The sequence below is a fragment of the Narcine bancroftii genome, chromosome 7, assembly GCF_036971445.1.
Source record: "Narcine bancroftii isolate sNarBan1 chromosome 7, sNarBan1.hap1, whole genome shotgun sequence".
Lineage (NCBI taxonomy): Eukaryota > Metazoa > Chordata > Chondrichthyes > Torpediniformes > Narcinidae > Narcine > Narcine bancroftii.
Window position 1 is genome coordinate 164,991,949 of NC_091475.1, and position 24,930 is coordinate 165,016,878.

General features: G+C 35.2%; 1 protein-coding gene across 1 annotated transcript in view; it reads left to right on the top strand.

Annotated features, from left to right (window-relative positions):
• The window catches only part of mrps9 (mitochondrial ribosomal protein S9), a 101,665-nt gene that overhangs the window by 12,489 nt on the left and 64,246 nt on the right, over nucleotides 1-24,930 (top strand). The gene's annotated exons all lie outside the window — the stretch shown is intronic.

Here is a 24,930-nt window from a genome sequence, read left to right on the forward strand (position 1 = left end):
TTGGTGTTTCTGTACCAGACAATAATGCAGCCAGCCAGCACACTTTTCGCCACACATTTGTAGAAATTTGCCAAGGTTTCTGATGTCATGCCAAACCCCCACAAACTCCTGAGGAAGTAGAGGTGCTGACGTGCTTTCTTCATGATGCCATTTGTGTGTTGGATCCAGGAAAGATGCTCTGAGATAGTGACTTCCAACAACTTAAATTTTGCTCAACCTCTTCACCTCTGATTTCCCCCAATAATCACTAGGTCGTATACCTCTGTTTTTTCTTTACTAGCCAATCGGAAAAAAACTACTGACCCTCTGGTGAAATTTTTCACTGTGATAAACATTTGTATCCGACACTTTTTTCTCTCTCCTAAGAAATTGTTCATGGCTTGTTAAATTTCTCCAGCAGTTTCACTCATTTAAGAGTGCCTTTCTCTATAGACTTGTAACTTTCATTGAGGGAATGAGATTTATTTAATATCAGGTTTACAAATCCAGAAGCAAGAAATTAATTTGAATTTTGTTCACTCTACGATATTTGGGGAATTGGCAATAGCAAGAAAGGTGCTTTAATCTTCATGGTCTTCCATTTATAAATTACCCGTCATGGTGTTGGGTAGATAGAATTCATTTATTCAAATGACATTAGTGGTAGAATCTATGAATTATTTAGATTTATTTTGAACTGTTTGATCTAATTGTGATAATTTTTTGGTATTTGCTCACAAAGTCTGTAACAACCATATGAACTGATGTTTACAAAGTAATTTCTTTACAAGAGTGAAAAGTTATCTAATGTACTTTTCTATAATACTTTCCACCCAAAAGTTTAAAATGGCATATCTGCTTCCAAACTAGTCTCTAGATTCACTTTTGTTAGCAACGATGTGACTTGGAGTCACTTAATGCCTGGAGCTGTTGATGTAAAAGATTTTTACTCGGTGGTAGTAGACATGCTTTCTCCTGGGAGGATATTTTTTTTTAAACTTTATTTAAGATTTTTATAACATGAATAAAATAGAAAGTTACAGTAAAAAGATTAAACATAAGATAATAAAAATTACAATACTACATCGGCAGACTAAATAAACTAAACCCCCCCCCCCCAAATTAGTACACAACATTAATGACCTAACTTAAAGTTAGTCTAACCCCCCCAAAATAAAGAGTGAAGAGTTAATAAAATGAACAATAATTATATATATAAAAAAACCCTTACACAAAAAAAGATAAAACATAACAAATAAAGATACTAACATCAAAAAAAATTATCAATACTAAAATATCAAACTTAAAAACATATTTAAATCAAATTTAAATGCATATATTTAGCAAACGGAGTCCACTTCAACCTATAAAAAGACATCCTATCCTGAATTGAAAAAGATATCCTTTCCATAGTCAAACAGAACTTCATCTCCAAATACCACCTATCTAAAGTTAATATATTTCTATCTTTCCAAGTAAGAGCTATACATTTCTTGGCTAAAGCTAAATAGATAAAATAAATCTGATAATATTGTAGGCCCAAATCAATTAATGATTGCATATTCCTAATAAAAATATACCAGGATCTAATACAATACAAATATTATATAAACTATTAAATATAGATTGAATACCCTTCCAAAACTGTTGCAATCGATCACAAAACCAAACAGTATGCAAAAAAGTATTAGCCGTCTGGTCACAACGAAAACAGCAATCCGACTTACTAAGACCAAACTTTTTTAGTTTCTCCGGTGTTAAATATAACTGATGTATAAAATTGTAATTAATCATCGCTAATCTAGCATTGACCAATTTCCTAATACTACTCTGACAAATTTCCATCCAAGCTTCTTCAGCTATTATAAAACCTAAATCTTTTTCCCATTTCAACTTATCCTTATCCCAATCTCTTTTACTATCAATTTCTTGTAAAATACAATACAAATCAGATATATATCCCTTTTGTGGTATTGAAAGTACATATTCCTCAAAATTAGAATCAGGAAATAAAATCATATGTCGACCACATATCTGTTTTACAAAAGATCTTAATTGATAATACACAAATACAGAGTTTCCACTAATACCGAATTTCCTTTGTAATTCATCAAAAGAACAAAAACATCCCTCAGAAAAACAATCGGATAAATTTTTTATTCCCTTCCTTTCCCACTGTTTCAAAGTAATATTGGAGACTGTAAAAGGAACAAGTTGATTGTTATATAATGGCAATCGTCCAGACCATTTATTTTTGAGCCCCAATTTATTAAATTTACTTGTCCATAAGTTTAATAAATGCTTCAATATTGGGACATCATAAGTTCATAATAAATTTTTATTCCATCGAAACAAAAACTCATGAGAAAATTTTTCTGAAATAACCGCCATTTCTATCTTTGCCCAACTGGGCAGATCATCCATATTCATTAATGCACTAAGAAATTTAAATTGAGCTGCTTCATAATAATGTTGAAAATTCAGTAATCTTAAACCTCCAAATTGAAAATCCCACATCAGCTTTCTCATCGCTACCCTCGGAAATTTTCCCTTCCATAAAAAGTCTCTAATTGCTTTATATAATTCCTTAAAAAACTTTTATTTAAAAAAACAAGGAATTGATTGAAACAAATATTGTATTCGGGGAAAAATATTCATTTTTATAGTATTAATCCTCCCTAATAGACCCAAAGGCAAATCCTTCCACTTAATCAAATCTAATTTAATCCTTTTTATTAAAGGAAGATAATTAATTGAATATAAATCTTGAAATTCCGTAGTAACATTAATTCCTAAATATTTAATTTGTGTGGTCCACTTCAAATTTGTAATACTTTTATACATTGAATAATCATTTTTACAAATTGTTAAAATTTCACTTTTGGTCCAATTTACTTGATAACCAGATAATTGACCATAAATTTCTAAACATTCTTGAATTGCTGGTAAAGAAATACCCGGATCCACCAAATATAATAAAACATCATCAGGAAATAGATGAATTTATATTCCTCATTCAAAACTCTCATGCCTTTAACATTTTCATTTTGACGTATTAATTGTGCCAAAGGCTCAATAACTATAGCAAATAAAGCAGGTGACAATGGGCATCCTTGTCTAGTAGACCTTGTTAAATTAAAAGAATCTGAAATCTGCCCATTGACAGCAATTCTGGCCTTCGGACTATTATATAAAGCCTTTATCAATCCAATAAATGAAGAACCAAAACAAAATTTCTCAAGTACTTTAAACAAAAACTTCCCTTCCACTCTATCAAAAGCTTTTTCTGCATCTAACGAAACCACTATTGGATAATTCATCTGAGATTTAGATTTATTTATCAAAGTTATTAAACGCAAAATATTATCTGACGCATATCTATTTTTTATAAATCCCGTTTGATCACTATGTATTATTTTAGGCAAATATTGAGCTAATCGATTAGCCATAGCTTTTGCTACATTTTTATAATCTACATTTAACAGCGATATTGGTCTATAAGAAGAAACCTGTAGAGGATCTTTATCTTTTTTTGGTATAACTGTAATTATTGCATTGGAACAAGACTCGGGTAATCGAAAAGTATCATAAATTTGTTGTAGAACATCCTTATATATAGGAAATGAGTCTCCAGGTGGCGCTCATGGAGTGAACACGTTTTGGTTTTTGCTCCATAAAATATACTATTTTTAACCTGTATCCACCTTTGAACTAACTTCACAGAAGTCAGAAAGATCTTTATTATTTCTCTAATTATACTTGAGTCTGAAAATTTTGAAGAAATGACTGAAGGAAAGGCTACACGAGCTAAAACCCGGGCAGAAGAAGGTGACGGCCGAGAGAAGAAACAACCAGACATTAAACTAAGTGAGATGACCTTCACTGACTTTTTAAAATTCTTTCGTGATGAATTCAAAGATGTTTGTCGCAAAAAAGACCTAGCTGAACTTCGTACAGCTTTAATTGCCTCAGAAGCTGAAACCAAAAAACAACATACCTTAATTGCAGCTCTTCAAACTGAAGTTCAACAAAAAGAGATTAGACTGACTGAGGTCGAACAGAAACTTTCCAAAGCAATTAAACAGCTAGAAGCGCTCCAGCTGAAAAGCATTGATTCAGAGAACCGTTCCAGAAGACAAAATATTGGAATTCCTGAAGGCATTGAGAAAGGAGATCTCCTGACGTTTTTTGCTGAGCTTTTAAAAGAAGCATACCCATCCGAATTCCCTGCTGATCCACCGCTACTCGATAGAGTACATCGTATCTGGAACCGAAATGCTGAAGCTTCCAAACCCAGAGTGGTGATGGTCCGTATGCATTACATGAGTACAAAGGATAGATTGATTCGTACAGCCAGAAGACTTGGAAATGTGACTGTTCGTGGCTTTAGTCTAAGAGCCTATGAAGATTTTAGTCCGGAGGTAGTACGCGCTCGAAGACTGTTTAAAGATCTGATGTCCGAATGTTTTGAGAAGAAACTGAAACCTGCGCTCCTGTATCCTGCGAGGCTCAGGATTTCTCCGTAGAACCAAGCTCGTCAAATATTCGACTCCGTGTCTGCAGCACGGAACTACCTGTCGGTTAATTTCCCGTCTAGCGCGACCTCTCAGCCCGAGTGACCGATTTATATATAAAAAAAAAATGCGGTAGATATCGGTCTTTTTCAGGTTAATAGTCAGATTCTGATTTCTGACCATTCAAAAAGTAATAGATCATTATAGCTCTAATTATCCTGTTCATCTTTAACACATTTTTATATATTTTCTTTCTCCTCTGTGAGAAATTTTTTAAAAATATATAAGTGTATGTTTAATTTTATATTAATCTATACTAATAATATGATTATATTCTTTACTATTTTATTTCTGAGTTACTGAAAATGGCGATTTTTTTATTTTTTGTTTATTAAAACTTTTCATGGTTTTTTTTTACATTCGCCATTTTCTCTTTGTCTTTCTTCATAAAGTAATTTTAAAATGATTTAACTCTTTATGACTTTGTTTTATCAGCAGGTACTACACAATTACGATTTTTCTTTTATTTCTTTTTAAATATTTTTCTTTCAATATTTAGCATTTGATTTTAGCTTGAGTTATCCTTTTTATAAGTTTAGGTGGTGGATCTTATCTTAATATTAGGAGCTGCCGTCTGAAGACACGGGGGTAGGTTTAGTATTATCTCTTTTTTCTCTGATCACTCTCTGGTCAGATGGGGGGCTTAGTGGGTGGGGGGTGGGTTTTGTTTTTCTTTCAGGGGTTTTTATGTTTCATTTTCTTTCGTTTTTTCTTGATTTTTCTTTTAGAACTACAGATATGCATCATTTCCGGTCCTTCCTTATATCTTAATTCTTCTTCCGGGCGCATGGGTCCCTGCTTTGGTTAACCCTTTATATACTGGAGGGTTGACCTAAGTAATGGATCAAAACATTAATTTTGTCTCTTGGAATGCTAATGGTCTAAACAACATGTTTAAAAGGAGGAAGGTCTTTAAAGTATTCCAGAGACTGAAAGCACAGATTATTTTTTTACAGGAGACTCATGTGAGGAAGGAGGATAATCTGCGTTTTTTTAAATCTTGGAAAGGCCCACAATTTCATGCCAACTCATGCTCTAAGACTCGAGGTGTATCTATTTTTATTGATCCCTCTATTACATTTGTTCAACATGACATCACTGTAGACCCTAACGGCAGATTCTTATTGGTTACTGGGTTATTATTCAATATTAAGGTTGTCATGGTTAATGTTTAGGCCCCGAATGTAGATCACCCTGAGTTTTTTAGATCTTTGTTTACTATTTTACCCAATCTAAATGAATATCATTTAATAATGGGTGGAGATTCTAACTGTTGTCTGAATCCCCTGCTAGATAGGTCGAAACCTTCACAGCTCCTACCGAATAAATCGGCTACATATATTAACTCTTTCCTTACTAACTCTGGAGCTGTTGATATTTGGAGATTTCTTCACCCGACAGATAAAGAGTTTTCCTTTTTCTCTCATATATACCATTCATACTCGAGAATTGATCACTTTTTTATTGATTCACGTTTTATTCCACTTGTAACTGCTTGTAAGTATGACATTATAGCCATTTCGGATCACTCTCCATTACAACTCTCTCTTAAATTCAAAGACTCTGTTTTTACTATTAAGCACTGGCGTTTTGATGTTACATTATTGCAAGATTTAGACTTTGTTAAATTTACGAAAGAACAAATTAACTTTTTCTTTTCAACAAATTACACTACGGAAATTTCTTATGGAATATTGTGGGATACATTCAAGGCTTATATTCGTGGTCAAATTATTTCTTACTCAGTAGCTTTGAAGAAATGCATCAAAAACAAGATTCATCTATTGGTTGAGAAGATTAAAGACATTGATAAGAAATATGTGACTGATCCTACTGAAGAACTTTACAAACAAAGAATTGAACTGCAGATGGAATATAATTTGTTACTTACATCTTCGATTGAAAACCAGCTAATTAGATCTAAATCTGATTTTTATGTGCATAGTGAGAAATCGGGTAAACTGTTGGCTAATCATCTGAAGAATATTTCAGCTAGACGCCAAATTGTGGAGATTCGCAAACAGAATGGAGAACTGACTGTTAACCAGGAAGAGATAAATCAATCTTTCCAAAATTTTTATACATCCTTATATAGTACAGAATCCCCTCAAGACCTTAGTAATATGTTTAATTTTTTAGAACATTTGAAATTCCCAAAAGTATTACCTCAAGATAACTTAGAATTAAGTAAACCCATTACAGATTCGGAGATCAATAATACTATTTTCTCACTGAACTCGGGGAAAGCACCAGGTCCTGATGGATATTCTGTGGAATTTTATAAAGCTTTTTCTTCTACTATCTCTCCCTGGCTGATTAAGATGTTTGATGAATCTATCACATTGGGTAAACTACCACAATCATTTTACAGAGCTACGATTTCTCTAATCTTGAAAAAAAATAAAGACCCGACCGTATGTTCTTCTTATAGACCTATTTCTTTGTTGAATGTTGATTCTAAGATCTTCTCTAAAATTCTAGCGACAAGGCTAGAGAAGATATTACCATATATTATCTCTGAAGACCAGACTGGATTCATTAAAAATCGTTATTCCTCTTTTAATATTAGAAGATTGATGAATATTATTTACACTCCTTCACATAAGTCTTCAGAATGTGTTATTTCACTAGATGCTGAGAAGGCCTTCGATAGAGTAGAATGGCCTTATTTATTTACAGTTCTTGAAAAATTTAATTTTAGTCCGATATTTATATCTTGGATTAAACTTCTTTATAATTCCCCAGTTGCCTCAGTTTTTACTAATACACAAAGATCGCCATATTTTCGATTATTTCGGGGCACCAGGCAAGGGTGCCCCCTTAGCCCTTTATTATTTAACTTAGCTTTAGAACCTTTGGCAATTGCTATCAGAGAAGCACCCAATATTACTGGTATTATTCGTTGCAGGGATATTCATAAAGTATCACTATATGCAGATGATTTATTGTTATATATTTCCAATCCTGAAAATTCTATTCCTGCAGTTTTATCTTTATTAGCCCAATTTAGTAATTTTTCGGGATATAAACTGAACTTAAATAAAAGTGAATTATTCCCTTTTAATGGATGGGTTCCTATTTATGATAGTTTACCTTTTAAAATAGCCAGAGACCATTTTATATATTTAGGGATTAAGATTACTAAAAAACATAAAGATTTGTTTAGGACTAATTTTTTCCCTCTATTGGACCTGATCGGCAGTTTACTTACCAATTGGTCACAATTATCCCTATCCTTGATAGGTCGAATTAATGCTATTAAGATGATGATCTTACCTAAATTTTTATATATATTCCAAGCTATACCTATTTTTGTTCCTAAATCTTTTTTTGATAAGGTCGATTCTAAATTGTCCTCGTATATCTGGCAAAACAAGAATCCTAGATTGGGGAAAAAATATTTACAGAAATCTAAACTAGAGGGAGGGTTGGCATTACCCAACTTTAGAATTTATTACTGGGCAATTAATATTAGTTACTTAAGGTATTGGTTGAATTATTCAGAATTATCTAAAACGAGCCTGCAGCTGACGTGGACTTTTTACCCCCTCCATAAATCTTCGTCCGCGAAGCCAAGCCAAAGAAGAGAAAGATCTCTAAATCCCCATTGGGTAAATTTAGAAATTAAACCGATACAAAATTTTTCAATTAGCTCTATTTTGGGAGCTGTTCTCCCTTTTACTCTTACTAAATTATATAAACAAATTGATAATCCAATGGCTAAACATACACTACATATATGGTTTCAATTCCGGAGATTTTTTGGCCTAAGTCATTTTATCTTGGAAACTCCTATTGTACTAATTTTCCTTTTTCATCCCTCTCTAATTGATCAAGCTTATTTACTCTGGAAAGTTAAAGGTATAACATGCTTTTCGGATTTATTCTTGGATAACTCTTTCATGTCATTTGAACAATTATCCATGAAATATGATTTACCTCGATCTAATTTCTTTCGATATTTGCAGATTAGGAGTTTCTTAGTTTCGACTTTACCCTCTTTTCCCAATCGGGAGACTACGACTGTTTTAGAGGATATACTATATTCAAAATTCCCTCCAAAAGGTGTGATATCTAAATTATATAATATAATTACAAAAATAAATTCTGGGACTTTTGAAAAGTTTAAAAATGATTGGGAAAGAGAACTCAACCTTCATATTTCTAATGAAATTTGGAATAAAATTCTGCGACTGGTAAACTCTTCTTCTCTATGTGCAAAACATTCACTAATACAGTTTAAAGTTGTTCATAGAGCTCATATGTCTAAAGATAAACTCCATCGCTTTTATTCTCATATCGATTCTATATGTGATAAATGTCAATTGGAAATAGCTTCCCTTACACATATGTTTTGGTCCTGTCCCTCTTTACAGAATTATTGGAAGGAAATTTTTTCCATTATGTCTACTGTTTTGAATATTGATTTACAACCACATCCCATTACTGCAATTTTTGGATTACCTATGATAGATTTGACTTATTTATCTCTTCCTGCGGATCGTATGATTGCTTTTCTTACACTAATGGCTAGAAGATCTATACTATTGAATTGGAAAGAGGTTAATCCTCCCACTGTTTTCCAATGGTTTACCCAAACTATACTATGTTTAAATTTAGAGAAAATTAGAAACTCTGTCTATGAATCCCCTTCTAAGTTTGAGTTAACCTGGCAACCATTTATTCAACATTTTCATTTGTGATGAGTTGATCTGGCTCTGTTTTCTTTCTATGATTATGTATGATAATTGGGCTGTAAGATGAGATCGGAGTGATCGGCGTGGTTTAGCTATATCTGTAGGTTTTTTTTTAAGTTTTTTTTTAATTTTTAATTCAGATTTGTTTTTTCTTCTTTTTTTGGGTTTTTTTTTCTCTTTTTTCATATATTGTTATTAATTATATCTTTTTTTTAGAGATAGTTCACACCCTAAACTGATCTAAAATTTTTTTTATGATATATTTTTATTCTGTAATATTATTGTTTAATATCTCTGTATTAATTCGTTACTTACTATGTATTTTTTATATCTCTTTGAACTGTATGTGTTTATAAATTATAATAATAATAAAAAGATTGAAAAAGAAAAAGAAAGGAAATATATCAGCATTAAAATTTTATAAAACTCTATAGAAAATCCATCTTCACCAGGTGCCTTTCCATTTGGCATATCTCTTATCGCCGTTTCTATTTCCTTTTCTGTAAAGGATTTATCTAACTCCTGTCTATCTTCTTGATTCAATTGTGACAATTTAATATTTTTCAAAAAAGAATCTATAGCATCCTCAGTTACATCTTTACATTCCAAAGTATATAATTCTTTTATAAAAATTACAAAATTCCTCATTAATTTCATTTTGACTAAAAGTAATACCCGATTTCTTTCTAATTACTGGTATAATTCTAGATAATTGTTCCTTTTTTAACTGCCATGACAAAACTTTATGAGCTTTCTCACCCCATTCATAAAATTTATGTTTAGTTCGATTCATTAAACATTCAAACCGATAAGTTTGTAATTCATTATATTTAAATTTTAAATTAGTTAACTGATTCTTTTGCGTTTCAGTAGCTTTCTTTTGAAATTCTTTTTCAGTAACAGTTATCTTTTTCTCTAAATCTTCAATCTCTTTAATTCTCTCTTTCTTTACTTTAGAAGCATAACTAATAATTTGACCTCGTAAAAAAGCTTTTATTGTATCCCATAAAACAAAATGACTAGAAACAGAATTACTATTATTACTAATAAAAACCTCAATTTGTTGTTTTAAATAACTAATAAATTCCGGTTTTTGCAGTAACATAGTATTAAATCTCCATCTTGGAGCTCTCTGAACATCCTGTAAACTCTGATATTCTAATAATAATAATGAATGATCCAAAACCAATGTTGCCTTATAATCCACAGATGTAACCCTATCCTGCAAATGTGTTGAAATTAAAAAAAATAATCAATTCTAGAAAAAGAATTATGTCGTGACGAATAAAAAGAAAAATCTTTCTCTGTAGAATTAAATCTTTGCCAAATATCAACTAAATTCATATCTGACATCATATTAGTCTGGGAGGATATCTCAATGAAATCTGTCTGAACTGAAACTGCAATTTGTTTTTATACTTTGAAGAACAATGAATACAGCTTGTAATTAAATACAATTTTAATAGTTACAGTTGTACAGTTTACTTCAATATTTTGGGTGAAGACATGCTTTATTCAAATTAGATTTTTTACAGTGGGAGCACATCTTATTTAACAAGAAAATCAAAGACCTTTTCTGAGACAAAATAGTTCATATCAGTGCTCTTTTAAAAAAATTAAAATAAAATAAAAATTGAAAGACAAATACTCCAACACAAAATTAGTGCACTGTGGACTGATTTTCTGGAAATGCAAATACCCCAATTATTGTTTAACAGACCAAATGTGCCCATGACATGTTTTGACTGGAATCTTCTTTGATCTTTATCACAATGGCTGAAGATGTCTCATGCCTGGTTTGATGTAGACCCACAATCTTGCATTCAAGAGTATCTCACACTCACACCAGTTTACAAACTGGATGCCATGAATTGCTTCCTGCGGTGGGCCAGTTGCTTGTGTTCTGAAGACGATAAAATTTGTTTCCTTACTGGAAACAATTTCAAACCTGATTATTGTTTGTAGTTTATGAAGACTGGTTCTCTGCTGCCTCCATAAATTCTGAAGGATGTTCACACATCTTAAAAATCCTTGACAAGTAGAGCTCTGTTCCACACTGGAATACAAAGAGAAACTCAAATTCTCTATACTGGCGACTGACGTAGAAATTTCTTCCTGTTTGAATGGGTTTTTTCCAACTGATTAAAAGCTGCCTCTTTAATTTAAAGCAATAAATTTAGGAAGATTGCTTTTAATGAGGGATATCTTCAGTGCAAGTCAATATCATGTGCTGCAGAAGATATTTTGAATAAAGTGATTTCAAAATGGGAAGAATCTGAAGATGCTTAATAGAACATCACATTAAACTTTAAACAAGTGTTGCTTTTTCTAATTGATTTACTTTGCTTATTTTCTCTATTATCCAATTATTCATGATATATTATGATTTTTACTCATTTATAATGAATAAAGTTGTTAAGACAAGCGTGTCTAAGTGAAATTGACAACCAACATGAAGAACCAGATGTTGATTATGGAGCTCCAAGAATCTGCTACAAACTGTTTAAATAAATTAGCACCTGCACATTAGCTGGTCTTGCTATTAATTTGTAAGCGAATCAGTAGAAATGACATTTGGTAGAATCATTGATTAAGTAAATAGCTTTATTTTCGCTGCTGAGGCAGGATAACTAATTGATAGAAGCGGCCAATATGACCTACTGCTTTTCTCATGTCAATGGTATAGTCATATTCAATTCTCTGCCATGAGAACAGGTGAAATGAACCCTAGTTGAGCATTATTGATCTGGCAGTATGCCTAGATTTTTCTGGCTAAATTATACTTAGAATTTCTATTTATAAATTCAAAGTTGGATTAGTCCTAAATTATGAAGTTATTTCCATTTATTTGTTCTACTGTTCTCAAAGGTGCAATTTTTAAATTGTCAAATATGAAAAACAGTAATCTTGTCGACTATCAATTCATATGATTTTTCTAAAAGAAAAACTGGCATCTTATTTGAATTTTTAATTTTTTTTTGTTTTCTATCAATAAATAAGGAGATTCCACCACTGACTGTTATATCAATATCTCCCATCAATCTAATCTTATTAGAATTTTGATTAGTTTCAAAATTCTAAGTTTGAGCAAAAAAGAAAAAAAATCACATTTGATAGAACAATGTTAATTTTTGAAAATTATTTACTGGTAATTTACTGGTTATTTTATTTTAAGGCCTATACTTGGTGCATCAGAAACCCCAGCTGTGTTTTAGTATGAAGATGCAATGTGAATTCAAGCTTGGGTCCAATGTATTTCTAGAACTGATGAACTTCTTTGGGCCATAGTTTTGAATAATCCAGTAATGGAAACATCTTCAGGTCTTCTTTATCAAACTCGTAATTTGAAAGACTTTTACCAAATTGTCTTCAGGTTTAGGGAAAAGAGCCCCAAACTATTCACTCATTTTGGAAAACATGGGAGACCACAACTACTGGAATTGGGAGCAAAAGACAACTGCTGGGTGAACTCAGCAGGTAAGCAGCATTTTTGAGGGAGAAAGAATTGTCAGCTTCCAGGTTGAGACACTACATTATCAATGAGAGAGAAAATGAAAGAGAGCTAGAATAGTGAATGCGAGGGGAGGGGGAAATGATAGGCAAGTGGAGGTCATGTGAGGTGTAGGTAGAAAGGGACTACTACATAGGAGGAGATGGTAAAATCAAGTATGAGAAAATAAGTTCAGTGCAGCAAGAGCAGGTAGAAACAGTGGGCTTGTCAGGATGGTCCTCTTTATGAACGATCACAGGAGATTATAGATTTTTTTTTTAAATTTTTTTTATTTTTCACACCATAAACCACATTGATCAAGTTACATACATTTTCCTTTTCAAATATATACAGTGTCGTTTTCTTCCCCCCCCTCTTCCCATCCCACCCTCCCTACCTCCCCTCCCATTCATTTAAAGTACAGAATCTAAGATACATTAAACCAGTCAAACAATGTTGTCACTCAATAAAAATAAACAAGAAATTCCACTGAGTCAATTCTTTTCATTTCCTTCTCCTTCTGTCATTTTAGGTGGCAGATGTCCCCGGTAGGTTTTCTCTATTGTGTTTCATGTATGGCTCCCATATTTGTTCAAATATTGCAATATTATTTCTTAAATTATATGTTATTTTTTTTAATGGAATACATTTATTCATTTCTATATACCATTGTTGTATTCTCAAGTTATCTTCTAATTTCCAGGCTGACATAATACATTTTTTTGCTACGGCTAGGGCTATCCTAACAAATCTTTTTTGTGCACCATCCAAATCAAGTCCATATTCTTTGTTTTTTATGTTACTTAGGAGGAAGATCTCTGGGTTTTTTGGTATATTGCTTTCTGTAATTTTATTTAATATCTGGTTTAGATCTTCCCTTTCTCACACGACCAGATTGCATGAATTGTTCCCATTTCTTTTTTACAACGAAAACATCTGTCAGATACTGTTCGGTCCCATTTATTTAACTTTTGAGGTGTAATGTATAGCCTGTGTATCCAGTTATATTTTATCATACGTAACCTCGTGTTTATTGTATTTCTCATAGTTCCAGAGCATAACTTTTCCCATGTTTCCTTCTTTATCTTTATGTTTAAATCTTGTTCCCATTTTTGTTTAGTTTTACCGTTTGTTTCCTCATTCTCCTTTTCTTGCAGTTTAATATACATATTTGTTATAAATTTTTTGATTATCATTGTATCTGTAATCACATATTCAAAATTACTTCCTTCTGGTAACCTCAGACTGCTTCCCAATTTGTCCTTCAAGTAGGATTTCAGTTGGTAGTATGCCAACACTGTATCTTGAGTTATATTATATTTATCCTTCATTTGTTCAAAGGATAGTAATTTATTTCCTGAAAAACTATTTTCTATTCTTTTGATCCCTTTTTTCTCCCATTCTCTAAAGGAAAGATTATCTATTGTAAAAGGGATTAACTGATTTTGCGTCAGTATTAGTTTTGGTAATTGGTAATTTGTTTTATTCCTTTCTACATGAATCTTCTTCCAAATATTGAGCAGATAATGTAATACTGGAGAATTCCTATGTTGTACCAATTTTTCATCCCATTTATATAATATATGTTCAGGTATCTTCTCCCCTATTTTATCTAGTTCTAATCTAGTCCAATCTGGCTTTTCCCTTGTTTGATAAAAATCAGATAGGTATCTTAATTGTGCGGCTCTATAATAATTTTTGAAGTTTGGCAGTTGTAAGCCTCCTTGTTTATACCATTCTGTTAATTTATCTAGTGCTATCCTTGGTTTCTCCCCTTTCCATAAAAATTTCCTTATTATTTTCTTTAACTCCTTGAAGAATTTCTCCGTCAAGTGTATTGGCAATGCCTGAAATAGGTATTGTATCCTTGGGAAAATGTTCATTTTAATACAGTTTATCCTTCCTATTAGTGTTAGTGGTAAGTCTAATTTTTTCATTAGTGGATAATAATTGAGTTTATATAGATGGCCGAGGTTTTTATTTATTTGTATACCAAGATATCGTATTGCTTGCATTTGCCACCTAAATGGTGATTCTTTCTTAAATTTTGAGAAATCCGCATCATTCATTGGCATTGCTTCACTTTTATTTGCGTTTATCTTGTAACCCGACACTTCTCCATATTTGTTCAATTTCTTGTGTAATTCCTTTATTGATAATTCTGGTTCTGTTAAGTATACTATAACGTCATCTGCAAATAAACTGATTTTATATTCCTTGTCTTTTATTTTTATCCCTTTTATTTTATTTTCTGTTCTTATCAATTCTGCTAGTGGTTCTATAGCTAACGCGAACAATAGGGGTGATAGTGGGCATCCCTGCCTTGTTGATCTGCTTAAGTTAAATTGGTTTGATATATATCCATTTACTGTCACTTTCGCCAATGGCCCCTTATATAATGCTTTAATCCAGTTAATATACTTCTCTGGTAAACTGAATTTTTGTAATACTTTGAATAAATAATTCCATTCTACTCTGTCAAAGGCCTTCTCTGCATCTAAAGCCACTGCTACTGTTGGAGCTTTATTCCCTTCTACTGCATGAATTAAGTTAATAAATTTACAAATATTGTCTGTTGTTCGTCTTTTTTTAATAAATCCAGTTTGGTCTAGATTTACTATTTTGGGTACATAGTCGGCTAATCTGTTTGCTAATAGTTTAGCTATTATCTTATAATCTGTGTTAAGTAAAGATATTGGTCTATATGACGCTGGTGCGAGTGGATCTTTCCCTGTCTTTGGTGTTACTGTAATTATTGCTGTTTTGCATGAATCTGGTAAGCTTTGTGTTTTATCAATCTGGTTGATTACTTCCAGGAGGGGAGGAATTAATAAATCTTTAAATGTTTTATAGAATTCTATTGAGAATCCATCCTCTCCTGGTGTTTTATTATTCATCACCCTGTACAAAAACAAAGGTGAGAAATCAGACTGCTCAAACTACAGGGGGATCACGCTGCTCTCCATTGCAGGCAAAATCTTCGCTAGGATTCTCCTAAATAGAATAATACCTAGTGTCGCCGAGAATATTATCCCAGAATCACAGTGCGGCTTTCGCGCAAACAGAGGAACTACTAACATGGTCTTTGCCCTCAGACAGCTCCAAGAAAAGTGCAGAGAACAAAACAAAGGACTCTACATCACCTTTGTTGACCTCACCAAAGCCTTCGACACCGTGAACAGGAAAGGGCTTTGGCAAATACTAGAGCGCATCGGATGCCCCCCAAAGTTCCTCAACATGATTATCCAACTGCACGAAAACCAACAAGGTCGGGTCAGATACAGCAATGAGCTCTCTGAATCCTTCTCCATTAACAATGGCGTGAAGCAAGGCTGTGTTCTCGCACCAACCCTCTTTTCAATCTTCTTCAGCATGATGCTGAACCAAGCCATGAAAGACCTCAACAATGAAGACGCTGTTTACATCCGGTACCGCACGGATGGCAGTCTCTTCAATCTGAGGCGCCTGCAAGCTCACACCAAGACACAAGAGAAACTTGTCCGTGAACTACTCTTTGCAGACGATGCCGCTTTAGTTGCCCATTCAGAGCCAGCTCTTCAGCGCTTGACGTCCTGTTTTGCGGAAACTACCAAAATATTTGGCCTGGAAGTCATCCTGAAGAAAACTGAGGTCCTCCATCAGCCAACTCCCCACCATGACTACCAGCCCCCCCACATCTCCATCGGGCACACAAAACTCAAAACGGTCAACCAGTTTACCTATCTCGGCTGCACCATTTCATCTGATGCAAGGATCGACAACGAGATAGACAACAGACTCGCCAAGGCAAATAGCGCCTTTGGAAGACTACACAAAAGAGTCTGGAAAAACAACCAACTGAAAAACCTCACAAAGATAAGCGTATACAGAGCCGTTGTCATACCCACACTCGTGTTCGGCTCTGAATCATGGGTCCTCTACCGGCATCACCTACGGCTCCTAGAACGCTTCCACCAGCGTTGTCTCCGCTCAATCCTCAACATTCATTGGAGCGCTTTCATCCCTAACGTCGAAGTACTCGAGATGGCAGAGGTCGACAGCATCGAGTCCACGCTGCTGAAGATCCAGCTGCGCTGGGTGGGTCACGTCTCCAGAATGGAGGACCATCGCCTTCCCAAGATCGTGTTATATGGCGAGCTCTCCACTGGCCACCGTGACAGAGGTGCACCAAAGAAAAGGTACAAGGACTGCCTAAAGAAATCTCTTGGTGCCTGCCACATTGACCACCGCCAGTGGGCTGATATCACCTCAAACCGTGCATCTTGGCGCCTCACAGTTTGGCGGGCAGCAACCTCCTTTGAAGAAGACCGCAGAGCCCACCTCACTGACAAAAAGCAAAGGAGGAAAAACCCAACACCCAACCCCAACCAATCAATTTTCCCCTGCAACTGCTGCAACCATGTCTGCCTGTCCCGCATCGGACTTGTCAGCCACAAACGAGCCTGCAGCTGACGTGGACATTTACCCCCTCCATAAATCTTCGTCCGCAAAGCCAAGCCAAAGAAGAAGTTTTTTTTATTATCTCCTGTATTTCTACTATTTGAAGTAGTTCTGTTAATTTATTTTGTTCCTCTATTTGTAATTTTGGTAGTTCAATTTTAGTTAAAAATTCATCTATTTTGTCTTCTTTCCCTTCGTTTTCAGTTTGGTATAATTGTTCGTAGAATTCTCTGAAGTTTTCATTAATCTCCGTTGGATTATATGTGACTTGTTTGTCTTTTTTCCTTGATGCCAGTACCATTCTCTTAGTTTGTTCTGTCTTAAGCTGCCATGCTAGAATTTTGTGCGTTTTTTCTCCTAGTTCATAATATTTCTGTTTTGTCTTCATTATGTTCTTCTCCACCTTATATGTTTGTAGTGTTTCATATTTTATTTTTTATCTGCCAATTCTTTTCTTTTAGTTGTGTCTTCCTTCATTGCTAATTCTTTTTCTATATTTACTATTTCCCTTTCCAACTGCTCTGTTTCCTGATTGTAGTCCTTCTTCATCTTGGTTACATAACTTAATTATATGCCCTCTGATGAACGCTTTCATTGCGTCCCATAGTATAAACTTATCTTTCACTGATTCTGTATTTATTTCAAAGTACATTTTAATTTGTCTTTCAATGAATTCTCTAAAATCCTGCCTTTTAAGTAGCATGGAGTTTAATCTCCATCTATACATTCTTGGAGGGATGTCCTCTAACTCTATTGTCAATATCAGGGGTGAATGGTCCGATAATATTCTAGCTTTATATTCTGTTTTTCTTACTCTGTCTTGCATAAGAGCTGTTAACAGGAATAGGTCTATTCTTGAGTATGTTTTATGTCTACCCGAATAATATGAATATTCCTTTTCCTTTGGGTGTTGTTTCCTCCATATATCCAAAAGTTGCATTTCTTGCATCGATTTAATTATAAATTTGGTTACTTTGTTCTTTCTGTTAATTTTTTTTCACAGTTTTATCCATGTTTGAATCCAGATTAAGGTTGAAATCCCCTCCTATTAGTATGTTCCCTTGCGTGTCTGCTATCTTAAAAAAAATATCTTGCATATATTTTTGATCTTCTTCGTTAGGTGAATATACATTGAGTAAATTCCAAAACTCCGAATATATCTGACATTTTATCATTACATATCTCCCTGCTGGATCTATTATTTCCTCTTCTATTTTAAGTGGTACATTTTTACTGATTAATATAGCTACTCCTCTAGCTTTTGAATTATATGACGCTGCTGTTACATGTCCTACCCAATCTCTCTTTAATTTCTTGTGCTCCATTTCAGTTAAATGTGTTTCTTGCATGAATGCTATATCAATTTTTTCTTTTTTCAGTAAATTTAGCAGTTTCTTTCTTTTGATTTGGTTATGCATTCCGTTAATATTTAAAGTCATATAGTTAACATAGCCATTTCATACTTTGTTTATCTTTCCTTTCCATTTCCTCATCATCATTTTTCCTTCTTATCCATTTCTGCTTTCTTATTTTGAACACTTTATAAGACAACGTTTCTAAAACATCAAACATTTCCCTTATTCTCCTATCTAAAATTTCTTTAACCCCATTATCCCCTCCCCTTCCTGAGTTGCCCTTTATACCTTGTCGGGCAACCACATCTCTCCTCTCCATTTGGATTTGCGAATTCACTCGCAAGCGTCAACTGATTTTGCAGTGACCGTAACTCCTCCCCACCCAGCCCCCCCCAGAAAAGATTTCAATTTTCATATATAACAAAGGTCACTCTTTTAATTCCCTCCTTACTTCCTCTGTTCCCTTTCATTCCCTTATTAATTCTTATCTATACTCTATATATTTTCCTCTAAATACGGATACACTTATGTACACACATATATACATACACACACATATATATAGATATATATATAGATATATATATATCTATATATATATATATAGATATATATATATCGATATATATATATATATCTATATATATATATATCCATATACACACATACATATAGTTCGTGGTCATTTTTACTCTCGTTACATGTCTTCATCTCTCTGCCTGTTTTGTAGTTGTTCTGCAAATTTTCGTGCTTCCTCCGGATCCGAGAATAGTCTGTTTTGCTGTCCTGGAATAACTATTTTAAGTACCGCTGGGTACTTTAACATAAATTTATATCCTTTTTTCCATAGGATCGTTTTTGCTGTATTAAACTCCTTTCTCTTCTTCAGGAGTTCAAAACTTATGTCTGGATAGAAAAAAAATTTTTTACCTTTGTATTCCAGTTGCTTTTTGTCTTCTCTTATTTTCCTCATTGCTTTCTCCAATATATTTTCTCTTGTTGTATATCTTAAGAATTTTACTAAAATGGATCTTGGTTTTTGCTGTGGCTGTGGTTTAGGGGCTAATGTTCTATGTGCCCTTTCTATTTCCATTTCTTCCTGTAATTCTGTTCTTCCTCGGACCCTGGGGATCCAATCTTTTATAAATTCTCTCATATTCTTGCCTTCTTCATCTTCCTTAAGGCCCACTATCTTTATATTATTTCTTCTATTATAATTTTCCATTATATCTATCTTCTGGGCTAACAGCTCTTGTGTCTCTTTAACTTTTTTATTAGATTCTTCAAATTTCTCTTTTAAGTCCTCTACTTCCATTTCTACGATTGTTTCTCGTTCTTCCACATTGTCCACTCTTTTTCCTATATCTGACATGACCATCTCTATTCTATTCATTTTTTCTTCTGCACTTTTAATTCTTCTTTTTATTTCATTAAATTCTTGTAATTGCCATTCTTTTACTGATTCCATATATTCTTTAAAAAAAAATATATCCATTGTCTTGCCTTTCCCTTCTTCTTCCATTTCTCTATGTTCTTCTTCTTCTTCCTCTGGGTTGGTCATCTGTTGTTTCCTTGTTTTCTTTTTACTCTCTTCTTTCTTGTTCTCGTTGTTTTCTATGTTCTCTTCCTGTTGTTGTGTTGCAGCTGTCATCTTCAGCTGTGGAGATCGACTCCTCAGCTGTTCCCCCCCTCCCGTCAGTGTGTTTTTTTCAAGCGCGGTTGCGCACTTTTACTTGGCTCCGCGAGCCATTTTTGTAGTGTAAGGTAAAACATCATGAGATGGGAATGTGTAAGGAGTTACCCTGTACAGGGCTGTAACAAGATGTGAATGCATCCTTGTACTTACAAGATAAGAGAGACATTGATGGATTGAGAGGCAGGAAGCTAGCAGGGAAAGGATAGCAACAGTTTTAGTCATTGGACAAGTAATGATATGATGATGTTCTAAGCACGTATCCAAGGGTATAAAAAATCACCATTTTGCTGATAACGGCAGAATGCATTCTCCGACTAACATCGTTAGTCGCAAGTGTTACAATCCGGTAATAAAGAACAAAGAACCCTGATTTCGACTCAGTCTGGTGTTTGTCTCACTCATTCATGAACAAAGCAGACCTAACAGTAGTCCCGAGCTCGGTACTTCCACTGACCTTAGGGAGCGGGCTTCTCTCTCCGTGGCGGGCCTCTTCGGACAGGTAAGGCCTTCACCTTCTTCCGACGTTCTTTCTTCTTCTCTTCTTCCCGTTGCTTTCGACTTTTCTCTCTTCGCTGCCATTTTCTTCCCACCTTTACTTTTACTTTGTTTTAATTTTTATTCTTGTACCTTTGTTTTGTGTTTTTTTTTAACTTTTCTGGAGAGGGCTGGAGTTCCCTGACCGGCCACTACTCCATCACGTGACTCCTCGTGATTATAGATTATTCTTCACTTTCTTGTGTTTATTGTATCGCTGACAGCTGTAGCAGAGGTAAAATAACATTAACTGTCACAAAACCAAATCCAGTGTAATAGGATACACCAAAGCTTCAATCCCAGATGGCATCAATTCCTTCTATTCCAGATTTGGACAAGGAAGAACTACTGTACACTCCCACACCCCCTGATGATCCTTTACTGTCATTATCTGAAGATGATGTGTAAATTGCCTTCTGGAGGGTTAATCCAAGGCATGCATTCAGTCTGGATGAAGTATCCGCCCAAGTACTGAAAGCCTGCGCTGACCAACTGGCCAATGTTTTCATGGATATCTTCAACATCTCACTCCAACAGGGCATGGTATCCACCTCTTTCAAACAGGCCTCAATCATACCTGTGCCCAAGAAGAGTGTGGTAACCTGCTTAAATGACTACTGACCAGTGGTATTCACATCATCAATGATGAAGTGTTATGAGAGGCTGGTGGAGGGCAGATGCCAGCTCAGTGACTCTACACAAAACCCTGGGCTTATTGTGTGCAGTTCAGTACCAACATCATCATTCCCTCAAAACTAGTCAGCAAATTCCAAGACCTGAGCCTAATACCCTACTGTACAATTGGATCCTGGATTTTCTCACCTCCAGACCCCAATCAGTGGGTATTGGCAAGAATATCTCCTTCACAATCTCCAAAAGTACTGGTGCACCATATGGTTACGTTCTTAGCCTCTGCTCTACTCACTTTACACCTGCGGCTGTGTGGCTCGGTATGACAATACCCAATCAGTGGGTATTGGCAAGAATATCTCCTTCACAATCTCCAAAAGTTCTGGTGCACCATATGGTTACGTTCTTAGCCTCTGCTCTACTCACTTTACACCTGCGGCTGTGTGGCTCGGTATGACAATACCCAATCAGTGGGTATTGGCAAGAATATCTCCTTCACAATCTCCAAAAGTTCTGGTGCACCATATGGTTACGTTCTTAGCCTCTGCTCTACTCACTTTACACCTGCGGCTGTGTGGCTCGGTATGACAATACCCAATCAGTGGGTATTGGCAAGAATATCTCCTTCACAATCTCCAAAAGTTCTGGTGCACCATATGGTTACGTTCTTAGCCTCTTCTCTACTCACTTTATACCTGCGGCTGTGTGGCTCGGTATGACAACACCATTTGCAAATTTGCTGACAATACCACGGTGGTCTGCTGTATAAAAAGGGGTGATGAGTCAGCATTGTGTCTGCAGGAGGGAGATTAAAGACTTGAATGAATGATGTGCTAAAAGCAATCTTGCACGCTACATCTCGGAAACCAAGGAGCTGATTACAGACTTTAGGAAATGAAAACTGGAGATATAATCAAGTGATCATTAGAGGATGTTGGGAGGAGCTTTCCAAGATATTAATGTCACTGTCATCACCTCTACTTCCTGAAGAACTTTAAGTGTTTTGTTATGACCTTGGCAAACCTATACAGATGTGTAATGGAAAGTGTGCTGACTGGCTGCATCAGTACCTGCTATAGGGGTACCAAAATCTCTGAATGAAAAGTCCTGCCAAAGTCCTGCCATTGAGAAAATAAACATGGAACACAGAAGTCAGAGAGCAAATCATCAAGGATCCACACCACCCAAGACATGCTCTGTTCTCAATGCTTCCATCAGGATAGAGAAATAGGAGCCACAAGACTCATACCGCCAGGTTCAGGAAAGTTTGCTATCCCTTCACCATCAGACCCCTAAACAGCAGACTCCATTAGAGACCTATTTAAGGACTCTTACTTTATTCTTCTTTGGCTTGGCTTCGCGGACGAAGATTTATGGAGGGGTAATGTCCACGTCAGCTGCAGGCTCGATTGTGGCTGGCAAGTCCGATGCGGGACAGGCAGACACGGTTGCAAGGGAAAATTGGTGGGTTGGGGTGGGGTGTTGGGTTTTTCCTCCTTTGTCTTTTGTCAGTGAGGTGGGCTCTGCGGTCTTCTTCAAAGGAGGTTGCTGCCTGCCGAACTGTGAGGCGCCAAGATGCACGGTTTGAGGTGATATCAGCCCACTGGCATGGTCAATGTGGCAGGCACCAAGAGCTTTCTTTAGGCAGTCCTTGTACCTCTTCTTTGATGCACCTCTGTCTCGGTGGCCAGTGGAGAGCTCGCAATATAACACAATCTTGGGAAGGCGATGGTCCTCCATTCTGGAGACGTGACCTACCCAGCGCAGTTTGATCTTCAGCAGCGTGGATTCGATGTTGTCGGCCTCTGCCATCTCGAGTACTTCGATGTTGGATATGAAGTCGCTCCAATGAATGTTGAGGATGGAGCGGAGACAACGCTGGTGGAAGCGTTCTAGGAGCCGTAGGTGATGCCGGTAGAGGACCCATGATTCGGAGCTGAACAGGAGTATGGGTATGACAACGGCTCTGTATACGCTAATCTTTGTGAGGTTTTTCAGTTGGTTGTTTTTCCAGACTCTTTTGTGTAGTCTTCCAAAGGCGCTATTTGCCCATTCAGAGCCAGCTCTTCAGCACTTGACATCCTGTTTTGCAGAAACTTCCAAAATGTTTGGCCTGGAAGTCAGCCTGAAGAAAACTGAGGTCCTCCATCAGCCAGCTCCCCACCATGACTACCAGCCCCCCCACATCTCCATCGGGCACACAAAACTCAAAACGGTCAACCAGTTTACCTATCTCGGCTGCACCATTTCATCGGATGCAAGGATCGACAACGAAATAGACAACAGACTCTTACTTTATACTGAATGTATAAATACTGAATTTTTTTTTCTGTATTTGCATAACGTGTACATTTTCTTTGTTTCCATATCTTTTGGATCTTTTTCTTGACTGTAGTTTGCATACCAATAAGTAGAAATTCTGCCTAGCCCTCAAGAAAAAGAATCTCTGGGCTATATGTGATGTCATGTATGTACTCTGACAATAAATTTGAATTTTGTCCCTTTGAAGATTACAGAAACATTTGTAAATTGTCACAATGCATAAAAATGAAACAAGAATTATTACAGATCAAAGTGAAAGTGTAGCATCTACCAAGATATGCTACTTTCTGTTCTTGTAACTGGAGCTCCCTTGTCTAATTTTTCTATTTAATTTGTGTCTATGACTTACATTTGTAAATTGGTATAGTGACACACCGGCTCAATAACTTGAATTAGTACTTAAGTAACTGAACATGGAGCGATACATTCAAGTTTACATCACAGATTGTGTCATTTGGTCCTTTAACTTTGCTGGAAAAAACCAAAGCAAATTCCACTGCCCCTGCATTCTCTTTAGCCCAACATTATCATCTACTTCAATATTTTTCTGCCCTACTCTTACTAGTCATAATGATGTCTGCCTTGCCCACTATATAGGGGAAAACATTTCTTGCTCTGACGATTCTGTTGAAAGAAATTTCCACTACGACTCCTGTCTCTGATAATTTTAGATTGTTGTCAGAGTTTCTCCAACCACAGTTTGGAAAAAAAAATTCTATTCATGTAACCAAGATACTCCTTAATTTTAAAAACTCATTAAATTTCATAATCTTCCTTTCACCTATGAAAATAGTCCCAGTGTCTTAGAAACTTGGATTTCTTGCCACCTCTTCCTGCAAATTCAGTACCGCTCTAATGTCTGTCCAATAATAGGATGTCTCATATTACACAAATATTATGCATCGTTAATAAAAATTTCCTATAGTTTTTGTCTCCTGATGTTTCTTCTTTTGGGAAAGGCAGATATTTGAATATAATATTAACCATGGTTGGCAATTCTTCCCGAGAAGGTTAGAATTCAAAAATAGTTTTGTAGTGGTGTTATCAACATTTATACTTGCATCATAATTATCTCTTATGATGTAATAAGTGTAATACATGTGTGTTTACACTGAACACTTCAAGTGGCTGTTTAATAGTAAAATAGCTTCTACCCTCAGGGAAAAGGTATTTGAAGGAATTATCTGTCATTTCATTCAAAACTGACTAATGT